The sequence below is a fragment of the Pinus tabuliformis genome, chromosome Q (assembly GCF_031772625.1).
Source record: "Pinus tabuliformis cultivar Carrire ecotype Pingquan chromosome Q, CPIR1, whole genome shotgun sequence".
NCBI classification, from domain to species: domain Eukaryota; kingdom Viridiplantae; phylum Streptophyta; class Pinopsida; order Pinales; family Pinaceae; genus Pinus; species Pinus tabuliformis.
The window spans coordinates 1,109,203,051-1,109,221,962 of record NC_142296.1 but is presented as its reverse complement, the minus strand read 5'-3'; positions in this window follow the sequence as shown (position 1 = coordinate 1,109,221,962).

The window sequence follows — 18,912 nt, the reverse complement described above, 5'->3', positions numbered from 1 at the left end:
CAAGTGTGCGACTTCCACAAACCACCCAACTGTAGACATGGTTGAGTCAAATCTCTCTTCATCTAGTCACCCATATGCCATATTCCAAGCATGAATTTTGGATCTCATAAAACACATCAATCAAAACAATCCAGGGCTTCCAGAGGCCAAACCACATCAACCCATCAAACAATGGTTCCAGCTGATGGTCAAAGATCACAAAACCATCCTAGATTGTTCTCTACCCAAGCCTTCCAGGGCTATATAGTGTTGGTTCCAACCATGACTTCTAGAGCATTTCTTCAACCCAAGGTGTTACAGGGATTCCAAAGCATTTTTCCAACCAGGGCTTCTGGGAACGAGTAACTCAACCCAAGCTAAATAAAACATGAGAACCAATCAGGAAAACAAAGAAATGAACCCACAACACCATGGATATCCAAAAAATGTAAAGGCTAGGCAAATCCACTATCAATCTAGACAATTTGTCATGCCAATGACAGATCATGACCAATAAACTACATGCATATGCCATGCATGCCAAAACTAGTGAGGAAAACATACATGAAACTTGGTACCTGCAAGAAAATCCTATTTTAGTTGTTGATTCTGATGTGCTCTTGTACTTTCCTTCTCTTCCTTTGCATTCTTGCTCAAAAACTCCAAGTATGCCACACTCCTCCAAGAGTGTGACAGAACCCTCCCCCTTGGGGGAATGCCATCCTCAGTGTTCAACAACATCTACAACCAACAAGGCTGTTGTAAGTAAAATATCCTCCCATGGAGCTTTATAACTTAGCTCGTTGCTGTATTTCTAATGATATTCCTCTTGGGAAGCAAACCAACATCACAACATAGAAAGTACAACACCATAATTAAATGACACCCATACCACCTATTGGAGCTTTATAACATATCTCATGGCCGTATTTACATCCATATACATATGAACATATACCAAACATCACCAAAACATGTACCAAAAACATATACCAAAGACATATACCAGACATCCACTGAACTAGTGAATAAGGAAGGATATATAGCCCACATCCAATCTTCCATCTCCCATGTAGCTTCAGCAGGCCCAAAGTGCTTCCATTGCACTTTAAACTACTTGATTTCTCAGTTCCGAAGCATGAGCATATTTCTCTATAAAATACACTGGGGTTATGGCTGGAATTCTCCTTCTGGCTCCACCTGCAATATAGACCAATCAATCACATGATCAACATATTTAACATACTTATTAATAAATGACACATGGAAACCATCATGGAATTTCACTGTCGAAGGCAATGCAAGCCGATAGGCTACTGGCCCAATCCTCTCGATAATCCCAAAAGGTCCACAAAACTGGGGTGCCATCTTCACACATGATCCAATATGCAAGGAGATCTTCTTCGGTTTGATGTGTAAGTACACTTGTTCCCCAACTTGGAACTCCTTGAACAACCTATTATGATATGCATAGATCTTCTACCTATCTTATGATGCTTTCAATTTCTTCTTGATTACCTGCATTTCCTACTCCATGTTTGCTAACATATCTGGTCCAATCAACACCCTATTAATTGGATCACTCCAACTAATGGGAGTATTACAACTCCACCCATACAATTTCTCAAACAGACTCATCCTCACTGACTGCTGGTACCCATTGTTGTAAGAAAACTCTAGGAGTTGAAGCTACTCTTCACACTTTTGCTTTTGATGCATCACATAAATCCTGAACATGTTCTCCAATATCATGTTTTCCCTTTATGTTTATCCATATTTTTGTAGATGATAAGCTATACTGAAGGCCAACTCTATGCCTAAACCTAGAAATAGCTCCATCCAAAACATGGAAGTGAACTTTGCATCCTTTTCCGACACAATCGTCTTTAGAACTCCATGCAATTTGACCACATCCCTGATGAAGACATGTGCTACATCACTCGCTAAGAATGTAGGCTTCACTGGAATGAAGTGCACTACCTTTTTCAACCTCTCCACTACTACCATGATGAAATCATATTGTTTCACTTTCCTAGGAAAACCTATCATAAAGTCCATGGAAATTATTTCCCAGTTCCACTCTGGAATCAAAATCGGTTGTAGTAGTCCACCTGGATGCTTACACTCTGCCTTCACCTGCTGGCGATCCAAGCACCTAGCCACAAACTCTGCTACGTTTCTCGTCAAATTCGGCCAATAACAGAATTTATTACAGAATTTATTCACAGTTGTCAGCATATTCTTATAACCTGGGTGACCTGAATATGGTGTTGCATGAAACTCCCTTAATATCACCTTCTTGAGCTGATTGTTATCTGGCACATATATCCTATCCATAAATCTAACCATTCCATATGCCATGAGATGATAGTCCACATCTTGTGCACCTCCATCTGTACCTGTACCTGTACCTATACCTGTACCACTACATATACCTAAACTCTACTGCAACCTGGGCATAATCTTCATATACCTGACATCTTTCTCACCTTCATGCAGGATCCTATCCTGTAAATTTATCCTATAGGAGCTCATAGATGCTATGTGATTTACGTGTTTCCTCCTGCTAAGAGAATATGCCACCCTGTTCTCTTTACCTTTGATATACCTGATATCAAATTCGAACTCACTGATCGTGGCCAACCGCTGAGCTTGCTAGACATTCAGATTAGGGTTATCAAATAGATATCACAAACCACTGTGATCACTCATCAATACAAACCCACTGCCAAGAAGATAGTGCCTCCACATCTTCAATGCGTGTATGATCGCTGCTAACTCAACATCATGTGTTGGGTAGTCCTTCTTTTTCTCATTCAACTTTCGTGACTCGTACCATACCACCTATTGATCCTACATAAGGACTCCACTAGCTCCTCTCTTGAAAGCATCTATACATACTACAAAATCTTTTTCTAGATCTATAATATTTAACACTGGTGCATGTGTCAACAACTACTTGAGCTACTCAAAACTAGTTGCACACTCCTCTATCCATTCAAACTTCTTACCTTTCCTCTACAATTTTGTGATATGATAACAAATATGCAATAAGTTCCCGATGAACCTATTGTAATAGGCTTCTTACCCCATGAAATATATCACCTCATCCACATTCCTGGGAGCTTCCATATTTATGATAGCTCTAAATTTTTTTGGTTCCACTGCTATGCCATCCTTAGAAACCGCATGTCTTAAGTATTGTACCTTTTTCTGAAAGAATCTGCACTTACTGGGCTTAGCATACAACTAATTCTTTGTCAAAAATCTCAACATTGTTGCTAAGTTTTTGAAATGCTCTTCTTCATTTGTAGAATATACCAATATATCATCAATGAACACAATGACAAACTTGTCCAAATATGGATGCAACCGATTATTCATCAAGCACCTAAAAGTAGTTGGAGAATTAGTTAAACCAAATGGAATTACAACAAACTCATAATGCCCATACCTAGTCGAGAAATATGTCTTGTAGATGTCCTCTTTTTTAATGCATACCTGATGATATCCAAATCTCATAACAATCTTCAAGAACATTGTTGTTGCCTTCAAATAATAAAAAAGTCATTAATCCTCGGTAAAGGATACCTGTTCTTGATGGTCACTTTGTTCAACTTCTTGTAATCAATACATAGCCTAAGAGTACCATCCTTCTTCTTCACAAACAATATTGTTTCACCCCATGGTGATACACTTAGCCTAATGTATCCCTTGTCTAACATTTCCTTTATCTATGCTCCATGTTGATACACTTGGCCTAATGTATCCCTTGTCCAGCATTTCCTTCAACTATAGCTTCAACTCTACCAACTCTAGAGTGCTCATCCTGTAAGGTTCCTTTGATGTCGGAGCTACCCCTGGCACAAACTCAATAGAAAAGTATACTTCCCTATGATGTGGCAACTCTGAAATGTCAACAAGAAATACATCCTAAAATTGCTATAAAATTTCGTACTTGCTCAAAACATCTATACCCTCAACTTCCTTATATTTGTCACTAGAAATGTCCATTGCAAATAACACACTCCCTTTCCTATGAGTACACTTGGGCTACATGGTCATCACCATTCTAATTGATTTTTCTTTCTCCTTACCCCGTAAGACTCTTTGTTCCCCATTGTCATCCAAGCACTCAATGGCTTTGTCATAACAATCCAACTTCGTTCTATGAAGGTACAACAAATCAATGCCCAACAACATAATGTATGATCCTAACAGTAATACATTCAAATGTGCTAAGGTAGGCATACCATTCAAACCCAATGCACAACCTCTTACCCAATGATGAACTTGCTTCTTTATACCTATAGCCAACTGCACTAACCAAGACTCTACATGCACTTCTTTATTAAAACCACACTTATCCACCAGGTCGGGGTTAACATAACTATAATTATATCCATGTTCAATCAAAATATAAACAACTTGATCACAAACCTTACCATCCATCTCAAAGATAGATGCTTGATGATCTACCTATCTATTATCCAACACTACATAGATCTTAAGAATACTATGCCCAACATCTCCCACTGTCTGTGCCTCCTAAGCATTGTATATCTTTGCTCTACCACCCTAATGTTGTGGAAAATATCTCCTATGGTGATCATTGCCACAAGAACAACACTGCAAAGGATTCTAGCCTTCATCCCTATTCTACTCCTCATATCGAAGTCCATGTCCTCTTTCAGATGAAACAAACCTCTTAGATGGAATTGCATTCTATTTATTACTTTTACCCTGAGGTCTTTATCGCTTCTTGTCTGATTTACATTGTTGGGTGAGGGAACTCCCAAGGCAGGTTTTGGGGCTTAAAGCCCAAGTTTTGACTAAGTCCATTGCAAAGACTCCATGATTTGTGGGCGCGGAGTGCGAAGTTGTAATTGAGTCATAGGGTTGTCCACCCTTACTTTTGTTATGTAATGTTGGTTTGAAAGATCTACCCATGGTGTGCGGACCATGGGATTATATAAATAGAGTGAGGCTCTAAGATGTAAAAAGGAGAGGAAGAACATGAGGCAGTGAAGGATGAATTGAGTCATATTCAAGTGTAGAGTTGAGTCTTTTGGGTCGTAGAGTAGGAAAAGGCTCTACAGATGAGTGCGTAGAGGCCTAGTAGTCCACAGTTGAGTGCGCAGACCACTGCAGATAAGTGCACATGGCAGGTTGAGTCTGTAACCGGTTGAAGCATTAATGAAGAGAAGTTTACCCTAATTCTATGTATTGTTCTTGTTTTATGCATCAAAAATATTGGGTTTACAAATTTACTATTTATATCATCAAACCAGGTAGTAACTCCTACTTCTAGTTCCTATCTTTCCAACCTCCTTAGGATGAACACTTTCAAGTCTCTTTGTTAGCCACTTTGGGGGACCTTTCTTAGATGGTCCAGGCTGCTCCGTTGATTGATTTGGTACTGAATCAAGGTTGAGTCTCCCAATTCTATCAATTGGATCACTTAAAGCATCATCCGTTGTTGGAGTTTCATGGGGGGGAGAGAGTGCTTCAGAAGAAGATTCAACAGTTTGATCTGGTATAGGAATCCCCCCTTCAAGATGTGGAATCTAATTATCAAATTCTTGAAATGATTTTGCATTTTCGAATCTATCCAAGAGATCAAGTTGCTGCTCAACAACATTGTCAGTTTTCGATGATTCAAGAAAGATTACATCTCTAGATACAACAAACTTTTTATTAAATTCATCATAGAGATGGTATGCTTTGGAGGTGTTTGAATACCCGAGGATGATACACTTACAACTTCTTGCACCAAGTTTGTTTCTATGTACCTTTGGTATCAAGGCATAACAGGTGGAACCAAAGACCCTAAGATGCTTTACCGAAGGAATGTGCCCATACCACATTTCATATGGAGGCTTGTTTCTAATAGCATTAAATGGACATCTATTCTTTATATATATAGCATATAGAACTGCATCAGCCCAAAACATCATGGAGCGCACCATATTTAAGATTGTCCTATTCATTCTTTCAGCTACACCATTCTGTTGGGGATTATAAGGCACAATTGTTTGATGTTTGATCCCATATTGGCGAAGATAGTTTTCAAATTCATTTGAAGTGTATTCTTTTCCATTATCAGTGCGAATAGAACCAATATGAGATTGTCCATAATTTTCAATCCATGTATGAATGTTCTTGAATGTTTGAAAAGCATCAGATTTGTTCTTCAATAAATAAACCCAACACATTCTCGTGTAGTCATCAATAAATGTCATCATATATTTATTTCCATTTGCAGAAGGAATAGGCATTGGACCACAAAAATTTAAATGAATGAGTTCAAGTTTTCTATGTGCTCTTGAATGTGAATCATGAAAACACTGTTTGCTATGCTTTCCTAGAATACAAGCATCACATTGCTTAAGTTTCCTAGGAATTGTAGGCAAACCAGCAACACCATTTTTCTTCAACAAGTGAAGGTTGTCATAGTTCAAATGTCCAAATCTAGCATGCCATAATAAAATTGATGGAAGTGTACCTTCTTCATAATGAGAGTTGTATGAGAAATGTTGTGCACGAGCAGAGGTACCCTGCAACTTGAGAAGTCTTTCTTCTTCTATCCCCCTCATGACAAGTGAGTGGTTAGATTCTTTTCTCACCTCAAGCTTGCCATCAAACATATGAATGGAGTGACCTTGTTGGTGGATGTGGACCAAGGACAACAAGTTTCTCTTCAGCTGTGGGAGATATAGAACATGATGCAAAAGAAAGTCTAGAAGACTAGGCAATTTAAGCCTGATGGCTTGATTTTTTATTGCTCTGCAAAGTATACTACTCCATCAACATTGTTAGTAAATTCTTTAAAAAAATCTTTTCTATGAGTCATGTGGCAAGTTGCTCCTAAATCAAGAAACCAATCATTTTTCCAAGAAGTAAGTGAAGCATTAAATAAGTCTTAATTTACTCCGATATTACATTGTGCCACAACATAATGAGCAGATTCATGTGCTTTACCTTTGTCTGTGTCATTAGTTTTACCTTTCTGTTGGTTTCTTTGCTGCTCAATTTTGTCCCAAGGTAACTTGCATGTGGAGGCATCATGTGATCCATTTCTTTTGTAGCGTATGCAGTGCAAATCTGACTTTTCTCGTTGAGAGTGTCTACCCCCCTGCCTCTGAAATATCTTCCTCTTCCTCTTTGACCACCTCTTCCTCTGGAAGAATCCTGGGCAAGATTATATTCTTTATGAGAAAGGCACACAGCCTCTTCAGAAGACTCAGGGGCTGTCTTCTTTCCAAAAGCTTTCTCTCTTTCAACAAAGTTTTTCACAAGAGAGTCCACGGTAATATCTTTGAGATTTCATTTTTCTTGCAGTGACTCAAGATAATTGGAGTATGTAGGATAAAGTGCCTTGAGAAAAGCGATAAGAGGAATATCCAATTCAACCTTAGTGGATTTGATATCATGCATTATAGATTTTACTTCGGATGCAAGAGCAAAAGGATCATTATTTTGTAATTCGAGAGTGAAGAGTTTAATCATGAGTTGAACAACTTCAAGTGCAGAATGTGAGTCATAGAGTTCTTTTAGCTTTTGTAAGGCTTTGAAAGCAGTTGAAAATGGAGAAATATGGTGACTCACCTCTTCACTTACAGATGTTGGAATTAATGCATAGGCTTTGTTATTCTTATTTTCCTAAATGGCAAACTCTTTGTCTGAGTTAGGTTGTTCTGGCTCTTTGTCTCCGTCTCCAACACACACTCCTTTCCAACTCATTGAAAATGAGAGTGTGCTTTATCATCCAGGACCACTTAGGATAGTTCTCCTTGACAGTGAGAATTATTCCCACAATGGATATGATTGAATGCATTATGAAATCTGTGTACTATAAAAAAATACTTCTAGCAATATACTGTAAAAAATTGTACTTCTGGTGCAAACTCTGTTTAACTTTGAAAAAATAATAATGAGGGATAATTAAAACAGTAGTATATTAAAACCAACAGTCTTAAATCCACCATATGAAGTTTCATCACCAAGGAAATATGCTTATCACACCATATGCTACTCCCTTCAACGCATATGAACCAGAGGTCATACGCACCCACATTCTAGTAGCCACACCTCAATGTAGAACCTTAGTTATGCAGCATTTTTTTTTTTGACACAAAACATTTAATATTATAAAACTTCACTTATGAGCCTTTAAATATGCCACCACTTCTAATGACCATAACTCATATTTAAAAAACTCTATGTTTATATACATGCACCCTTTAAGAACTCAATGGAACACAACTTCACGACTTGTATAATACACAGTCTTTAAAAATGGTTAATGTGCAGGCATCAAAATGAAAAGGGTGGTGTTTTAAAACCAAAACCGAAGCAAGCTTACGATTTTCAGTTGAGCAACATTACCAGCAAGTTCCAAAAACATCAACATCTAGATATTCAACTGAGCAGCATTACCAGCAAGTTCCAAAACCTCAACAGCCAGATATTCAAGAACAACGGAAAGGTACACTGGAGCACCAGCTCTGATATTAAAACATTTATCTTCATATTGATATATCATATAATATTCAACACAATGTCACAGTGTTGCCACACAGCGCCAAAGTTTAAGACACTCTTCAACACAATCTCAAGCCACAGCACCTCCATGCAGCAACTAGCTCCAATCAGACTCCTTCAATCCAGTAACGCAATTCAAAAATGAATGAGATTTTGCAGGGATTTGATAGAGATTTCAGCCTACAAAAAATGCAGAACATAGGTAGAATAGGGAGTTACAAAGCAGAGGGAAGCCAAAAATGGCGCTGGCTCTGATACCATGTCATACAAGGAAGTAACTCCTCAAAAACAATTTGCTGATTTTCATTCAGGTTGGTCTTTATTATATACATGAGGGAGAGACTGTTCATTTCATCTCCCAATGAATATTTATATTATTTATTATTTATTATTTATTTACATCAATTTTAGTTATTCACCAAATCCTGATGATTAGGTGTCAACATATATGTTGCATGAACTTATATCAATACGTTGAATAAGTAAATCTAAGATAAGTATCTGTGTATTCAAAGCTTACTAACTTTTATAAGAAAGATAAGTAAGATCTTCAGTACTACTAAGGGGCTTAACACATATCGCTGCCTTAGCAGTGCAAACAACCTGTAGTTCCTGGTTAGGGTGGCGCGAAGACAAGTATAACCAGGGCACGAAGGCCTCGAGGGCGCTATAGTGCGTGAAGTGACCTATGCAAGGGTATTCATGGTTGGACTAATTCGACCCCTCAGACATCTCAAGGGTGCGGGAACCTGGTCCCAGCATCCACCCATACTGCTTCGGGTGAGACCTCAGTTCGCGCTCTGTGGACTGTTTTCGAAAGGGACAGTAGTATAGGGATTTATTTGGCTAATTGACTTCGAACCTAGGTCAAGCCCCATCAAGCCAACAAATGGTTTCGTTGCTTCTTTAGAATGAAAGTGCGAAGAGTGTGATTTGGAGCCCACATCTACCCATGTTATCGACTAATTGAGTTAAACATGTGATGAAAATTTACTATGATATGATTCGACTCCCTATGTGTCAGTTAATGAAGTGGAACCACTAGAACATGTCACATAGACCTTCCACATTAGCAACATAACTACCAAGAGCCATCCCATCCACTCAAGTAACCATCCCTTGAGTCCCATTGAAGTTTTAGTACATAAAACCCCTGGATGCTCCCATGATATCGGCCAACATGTGTCCAGAAATCTCAAGATGCTCCTACAGAATGGACAAGCAAGCATCTAAGGACTATTTTCCCCTATGCTATGCCTGCGACTTCAGGATTTGTGCCACTTTTTCAGGCCTAGAGCCCAGATCACTGCCTAGAACTCAATGACACCTTCAGAAATAATATTGATAATAGAACAAAGATACATTTGTAAAAACATTGGCAATGACAAAAATGGACCCCTATTAGCCATGATAAGTATTTCATCAAACATGTCACAAACATAAAATCTATAGGTCTTAACAACAAAATTAAGCATAGGAGTCTCACACTTATATGAGAATCACAAATAGTCATTGATGCCTAAACACATTAGCTAAAATTTAATCTATTGGGCCATAGATACATTGTTCATTCATTTATAAGTAATAACATGATGAGAGACATACATAGCCATTGTCATAATGCATGTTCATAACCATCATAATAACAACAAAAATAGCAAGGAAAAAAAATATATCATCCACATACAAGCTAGTATAATACTCATGAATTGACAAGGAGAAATAACCTCATATTAATGATGAAAATACTAACTAGATGTGGGACTTCCATGAAGCACCCAACCATAGACATGGCTGAGCCAAGTATTTGTTCAGCTAGTCACCCCCGTGCCTTATTCAAAGAATGAATATGGGATCTTATAAAACACATCAATCAAAACCTTTGAGGGCTTCTAGAGGCAAAATCACCTCGACCCATCAAACAATGATTCTACCTCACGATCATACATCACAAAACCACCACTAGACTAGTGTCTAGCCAAGCCATCCATGGCTCTAGAGCGTTTGTTCCAACCAAGGCTTCCAAGACTAGTATCTCAACCCACAACTCTCATCGGGATTCCATAGCATTTGTCCAACTAGTGCTTCGAATACTAGTAACACACCCCATCAAGGGATTCCAAATATTTTTTCCAGCCAAGGCTTCGAGGACTAGTAGCTCAACCCACGTTGTTACAAGGCTTCCAAAGTATTTGTCCAACTATGGCATCTAGGAATTAGTAACTCAATCCAAGCTAAAGAAAACATGAGAATGAACCAGAAAAACAAAGAAATGAACCCACAACACTATGACTATCCAAAAAATGGCAAGGCTAGGAATATCCACTATCAGTCTAGGTAATCTTCCATGCCAATGATAGATCATGACCAATAAACCATATGAATATGCCATGCATGCCAAAACTAGTGAGGAGAACATACATGAAACTATTTACCTTAAAAGAAAACCACTGTAGATGTTGATCCTAATGTCTCGTTGCACTTTCCTTCTCTTTCATTTCATTATTGATCCAAAACTCAAAGTATTCTACACTCCTCTAAGAGTTCTCTAAGAAAATTCTAAGTGTCCAAGAGTATGAGAGAGAGAGAGAGAATAGAGAGAGAGCTCCAAAATTGAACTAAAAGAAGTCAGTGAACTGGTCCTCAGAAGCCTTTTTATTAATGCGACCTATATTTTCTTCATTTTCCATTATTTTTCTTCATTTCCTCCTCAAATGTAACCTGTGACCTTTCACCTCCTTTTCTCCTAATTTCCATTATTTTCATAGAAAATTCCATTTTGCCTTTCCAAAGCATTTTCCTTTTTGTTTTCCATTTCCTTTTCCAATTTCCTTAGCCATTAATCAATCACTAATGATCCCCATCACTATTCTTTTTCCCAACATTCAACTTGGAATAAATATCCCATCAACCATGGTTATTATTTTCCTTTCTTAAATTTTATTACATGGAATTTTCCCCAGGGCTATTACTACCCAAAAGAACCTCCTCTTCCTATAGAATATAACCAATCAAGAAAACCAAGAGCCAAAACCCTAGACCAAGTCCTCCTCCAAGCACTAAGTCAACTCTCCAAAAATTTTCTCCAAACAGGTCAAAGATTAACTAAGTCAACAAGGGTCAAATTCCCTTCAACCAACTTCAAATATAAACTTCATCCCCTAGTTCATATCTACAATATCATCTTACAAATCTGGGTCTTGCAATAGTTGTAAAAACCCTACCAAACATGTTGGTAGAAGATATCAAATATAATTCTCCTTCCTCGCTTTAGCTTGCTCCTTCCCCTCTAGACTTTTGGCTTCAAATCTTGATCTTCTTACCAAGTTTTACACCTACAATTAGGTATGCAATTTTAGCCTTATAGCAACAAAAAATACCCTAGATACTTTGCACGTGTCAGAGAATGATGGTCACAAAGATCACATTTTGGTTTCTTCTTGAGATGCTTTCTTCTTCTATGTCCCTGCTCCTTCTTGTCTTCCTTTTCTTGCTTCAGATCGAACTGCAAAAGTGTATTCTAGAATTGTTATAGATCCATTTGGGCACATCAACCCCGACTTACAGATCAATACTATTAGGGCCCATCAAACCCTAATTTAGTTGTTGCATGCCCTAAATGAAGTCAACCATTAGAATTCATCCTTCTCAAGAGATTCCATGAATGAAATCGTCCAAAAACTACCTCTAAGAAGATCAACGTAGGCAGGCATTCATTAGGGTGCATTGTAGTGCAGTCTAGTACACCCCTAGGGTGCTATGTAGTGCACTTGAGCCCTCTTTTGCCCGCGTTGGGTGAATTTGAACAAAATTTCACTGGGGTTTGGGAATATTCTTATCCATTGGATGCATCTATAAGTATCCCAAGTTTATCTACTCCTTTTGGCTCGAATTTGGATGAGGTGGGGAGTTAAGGAACATCAATCCCTTTATCCCTTCCTCCATGGAACTAAATCCTAAGTTTGGGAGGGAATTCATAATTACCATTTATGGCATAACTTCCTTCATTCACCTATAAAAAGACCACTCATCTAAGGGATCAGGGGCTAGAAATAATTGAATTATAGGGAGATGTTATTAGTATGAGACTTGAAGTTGATTTCAAGTATTGTAATGATGTCAAAATGTCTTGCTTGTTATGAGGAGAGGATGGGATTGAACTGGATGAGTGATACTAAATCAAGCAAATTGGGTTGTAACTCTTCCTTTTACTAATAAAGTGTTCAAAGCTTTTTCCATATGCTTGTGTTAATTAATGCTTTCATATGTGTACTATGTACTTGATTCCATGTTATGTTTAATAAATAGTTCATTATCATATGCTTTGATTGATTTTTGTCTTTTATCTATGTGTAGGTTCTTTTCAAGCAGATTAAGTATAGAAAGGAGCGACAGAATTGATTAAGGGAGATAAGGAGTGAGCAAAAGCTTTAGGTAGGATTCTTACTGTCTTATTTAATCTATTGACCATAGAAAAGGTAGAGAATGCTTTGCACTGTTGTTCTAGAATTAGCTACTAGTCTAGGGGTTTAAGCGTTTATCTGTAGACACTAAAACTTCCCAAAACAAATTGGTGATTCCACTCGGGAATGATCATCCATCTTAGTAGCCTATTAGCCTCTTAAGACATTTCTACATACTGTACTTATGGTCGTTGATTGAAGTTTAGTCTTCTTTCATTGAAAATTGAGTCAAAATAGTGTCAAATTGCCTTCAAAATGGCTTACTGTCACCAACGCAGCCCAATGAAGCACACAGTGCACTACAATGCACTTCTCGCATAGATCCAGTGCACTGAAGCACACTGTCTCTCACTGCAACCTACGTTGATCCCTTGAGGGTCAGTTTCCCATCTAGGAGCTGATTTTTTTTGCCAATTTTCTCCTGTTTGAATGATTTGTTGAATGTCAATGATGTTTTGTCTCTAAAAATAGTTTTCCATCTCCTTACCTAACCCTACTTAGACTAGGATTGATAAATGTTTCTTATATATTTACTTTGTCATTTTCAATCTATAGTCGAAAGTTATTTTTTAGTCAAATGGCCTTTAGCAAAAGAAAGTGTCGTAAAATCGTCTTTTCCTTTGAAAATTGAAATGTCGTAAAATCTTCATTCATGAAAGATCGATTGATTGAATTATGCATATGATTAGTCTTTTCATTGAATGTGTTGTAATTCCTCATTTCTTTGAAAACAAAAGTGTCGTAAAGTCTTCCTTTCCTTGAAGAGAAATTGTCTCAAAATCGTCATTTTTATGAAAAGAGTTTATTGATCGATTATGCATTAGTTTTCCTTTTTGTTCACTCACATTAAGGGAAATTGAAAAGAAATACATGCATGTTGCATTGAAAATTTTTGTGTGTGCTGATAGGAATAGTATATGGATTACCATTTAGATTGTGTTATTTTCTCTTTGATCAAAAGAAATATGATTGCTCTATCCCTAAGTAGCTAGGATTTTCATTGTTAAATTGAATGGAAAGAATGCTTATCATGATAGTTGCATTCCTAGGAATTTCATAATACATCACATGGTGAACTTGAAAGGAAAATTCCTAAGCAAGATCAACTTAAAATAAACATCAATTTACCTAATGGAGCATTGTCATTAATGAAAACATTTAGTGGTTCTATGCTAGAGACGTGTTCCGGCAGCATAAAAAAAGGCAGTTGGCGCTAACTTGTCTGCAATTCATCCCGAGTGTGATACCTCATTCCACGTACATGAGTATATTGTAGCTTGTCCATGTACCTTTGGGTATATAGGGCGGTGTTAAAGTACGTAAAGTATATGGGAATGATCACTGTGCGGTTTTGCGTTAGACATCACTTATACAATATGGGCTTCCACGTAACTTTTGGTATATATGGGAGAACAACTCTAGGTTGCTATCCATCCTTAAGTAACTGAGTCGACCACCTTGTAAACTGTGATACACCAAACACAGCATTCAGGGAGATTGCCTGCTCATACTTCTTGGTTCGCTAGGAGGTATTTTGCAGTTCATAATTGCTTGGTAAATCTTTTTCCTAGTGTACTCCTTTTTTGTTTATTTCTTTTTTGATAATAAAATTAATCACCAATCATGGAGGAACATCAACCCATACCCCATAGTTCTCGAAGAACAGCGAGGAAACTGCCTTTGCCTCTCGAAGCGACACCAATTTGGGCAAAGCAAACTCGCTTAACTGAGTCTAGTACATCAAGAGCTACTAGTTCTTCATCTGAGTTACCTGAATCATCTATTTCAGTAAGTACAGAGACTCCAGTCACTCCAACTATTTTTGGTACATCCATTCTTGAAGAAGAAGTTTCACAATTACCTGAGGACAATAGCACTGATCCTAGTGAAACAGTAACGGAAGTTGTTCAACAACAATTCGATCCCCAACTTGAAATTGCTCAACAAGAAAGTACTTTTGAACTTGAATCAGTTGAGCCAGAAGTTAATCTAGAATCTATCCCAATTCAAACAAAAGTTACATATGAACCTGAAGTTGTTCAAGAATTTATTTCTGAAACTGTTGTTCATTTACCTGAACACCTAGACTTCGAATTTGAACATTCAGAAGTTGTTACTTTATCGGAAGATGATCAACTGGTTACCCCTCAAACATCAGTAACTATTGGAACTTCAACTTCATCAACACCAGAAATCATTTATGGAACTAACAATGAAGTTCTTCCACCAAGTTTGATTGCTATAGAAGAGGAATTGGAAGAAGATTCCACACCTGGAACCCTGTTTCACTTTGGAGTTGGACTTTATCTTTACCCAAATACTCCTGATTCATTTGCTTCATTTGATTGCTTCTTTCCAAGAACTCGTCGAATATTTAGGACAATTTTTGGGTCAGTTAACTATGGTTGAACAACCGTCAGCATCTCAGACTATGTCATCTGATGCTGCTGCAACAAAATCTTCTGTTGTAACCTCTTCGATGTTTTCTACCACACCTAAGTTGAACCTGTATGGTGAATCATCCATCCCAATTGGTTACCAATCATTTTCTAGAACCCACTCAGGGGTTGCTTCTATAACATGGTCATCACCCATGTCCTCAACCAGAATTTTACTTGGTTATTCTCTAATGGGAACTCAACAGTTTGATCCGGCATATCTATATCAAGCGGGGTAATTTGGTCAGCAACGACCTATGTATCCATTAAATACTTGATTGCTACCATATGGAGAGAAATTTTCTTATTCACCGTATCCTCCTTATTTCAGAGGAATGCCATATGGTAATATCCCATAGTATTCAGGTCAATCTAGAATTAGAGTTTGTCAATGGCAACCAACAATGCTTGTGTATCCAACACAACCAATGAAAACTATGTCAGCTATTCCTACTACACCTATTGTTACTACTGTACCGCAATCAGAAGTTCAAATTGTTGTATCTCAATTGATACAAACTGATCCTACCTTGCAATCAAAAATTTCAAGTCAAGAAGTTCGAGTTCCTCAAGTTGTTATACAACAACCACTTGTGTTTGGAGTTCAACACCAACCTCAGGTTAGTATACCCTTATCTAGACTGACCTAGGCTTACAATGGTATAGTTTATTCACAACCTCACCAACCTTTCATTGCTAGAAAACAAAAACCATTAAATCAACAATAATTGTACCAACAACAACAACAAATGATTCAACAACCTTGGTAGCATCAATTTCAACAATCCTAATTTCAACAATTCCAACCCAAGTTTGGACCTGTTTCACAAGCTCAACCTGGTTTTGGTCAATCTCAAGCTTACCAAGGTTCTAGTCAACAAAGCTTTGCAGGCTATGGACAACCATACATTCAACCTGGTTACCAAAAACCACCTTATACTGGTTTTGTTCAACAACCATACCAAGGTTACCAAATGCAGACGCCCTATGTCAGTATGTAAAGACGTATTGCTTAGGAAATTCCATCATATCTCGGGTATGCTCAACCTGACTTGAATCGACAGTTTCCACTTTTAGCAACTTTAGAATTACCAGATTTAAATCAACTCACTAATGATCCAATCTTATATGCACCTTGGTGGCTGTTAATTCTGCATAAGTTACCATCTGACATTCCGAAATTTAATGGAAACCCTGGAAAAGACCCATCAAGTAATGTTATGACCTTTCATTTGTGGTGTTCATAAAACTCCTTAAATGACGATTCAGTCAGACTTCATCTTTTCCAAAGAACACTTACTGGTCCAGCTGCTAAATGGTACATTGAATTACCTAGAGCTTCTTTCGATAATTTCACCACTTTAGCCACAACTTTTTTGACCCACTTCTAATTACCTATTAGATATAAGACTAGAACGGAACTCCTAACCAACTTTAAACAGACTACTGCTACCCATATATCAGATCATATTCATGAGTGGTGACGTCATCGTTAAATGGTTAAGACATATGTTCGTAATCAAATTTTAGCTGAGTGGTTCATCAAATCCTTGTTGCCATCAATCACCGAGGATGTGGCAAAAGGTGGAGTTGTCACAAAAGAGAAAGTCATTACTCATGCCCAATATTTGGATTTGATTTACACACAATATGACATGCTTTATGATGAAATTCACAATGTACCTCGACCATATTTCACTGCTCCCCTCCTCCACAATTGAGTAAGGGCTCTCATGCCAGCAACAGTGTGATAGGTTCTTCAAGAACATAAATAGCTGGAAGACCATTTGGTCAAAATCTTGTTGTTTCCAATCAAACTAACAATGCATCGGAAAATACTCTTGCCTCTGAGATTAATGCCATGTCATCTAACAAAGGAAAAAATTCAAAGCAACCAGGAAGTAAGAAAAAGGGTAAAAACAAAAAGAAACAAGAAAATTCCCCTCCGGACAAATCATCTGATTCCTCTACTTAGGCGAGGAAGCCCTGTTATCCATGTCTGATATGTAATGACGAGAATTTTACAAGAGATTGTCCACAGCGCTCTAAGGTCTCTAAACTTTTAAAGACTTCAAATACATCAGCAATATTTATTGATCTGTTTCCAACCCTGGATACACATTTGGTTGCAACAGATCATGCTCCCACATCCCAAGTACTCATGTTATCCATCACAAAGCCACAAAACGAAGTTCTGGTTTCAACAAGAAACAAAGATTATGGAAATCCGAAGTCATAGAATAATTAGGCCACTGATCAACCTAATCCTTCAGCTTCAACTTCATCTAAAGTTGTTCCACCCATTGTACCTGAATTGACAATAAAACCACCAAAGGGAGTTGTGCACAAATCGACATTCAACCCTCGGGCTTGAGCAACTCAAAATTATAACATAGTGGAAAATCTTGTTCAATCAACTTCCACTATGTCGATGCTCGAGGTGTTGCAAAAATGTCCCTCCCAGAAATAGGCTTTATTGTCAGCAATAGGCTGAATAGATCCTACATATCCAAATCTTGTGGTTTTTAACCATGTAGGATATTCACTACAGTTACTGGCGCAATTAGGTTTCCTAATCCAAGTAAAAGCTCTTAATAAGAATGTTCACCAAACTATTATTGATGAGGGGGCATCTACTTGTATTATGTCCATGAGCTGCTAGAAAACACTTGGTTCATCGTCATTGTCATGATCACCAACTACGTTAAAAGACTTCGATGGAAGAACATATACTCCATGTGGGATTTTGAGTAACCTTCAAATCAAACATGGGGGAAAAACAATTACTATTGAAGTTGAGGTAGTTGACGGACCCCTCGATTACAACATTTTACTGGGAAGGCCTTGGGTATATGCTATGGTTACTGTGGTTTCCACGTACTTTCGTACTATTGCATTCCTTTTTAAAGGTGGAAGCACAGTCATTGATCATCCAACCTTCTTTTCCAATAGTTCACAGGCTACAGGAAGCATTCCGTTGGTACACGGACCCCTGTTGTCACTTCAAAGTGTTGGAGTAGGTCTCTTTAAATATCCTTCCCTAATGCGTACTTTTACCCTCCCATCACCATCTGATTTGGTGGAAGTGGCAAGAGTAGTGACTTGTAACATGATTTCCTCCACCTCATCTGATTTAAGGAGGATTACCAACCATGTTGAAGTTGATAGTAATATTGAGGTGGTGCCATTAAGTCCCATTGAATTATCATAGAAATCAATCTTTTGGTCTTGTGCAGCAAACCCAAATCCACACTCAACAATTGTATGGCTAGATAGGTCATTAGAATATGGTACCTCTTCGGATCCTTTTCCACGTATACATTCTACAGATGAAGGAATCATCCAATCAATGTTGATAGGAGAGGAACTGTGGGAAGATTATCATTATCATTCCCACCTTCGAAATAAAATCGAAGATTATTCAAATGATCTGAACCACCCATCGATCGTTGATATCTTGTCGAATTTTGTTAGGGTAGACATTGTAG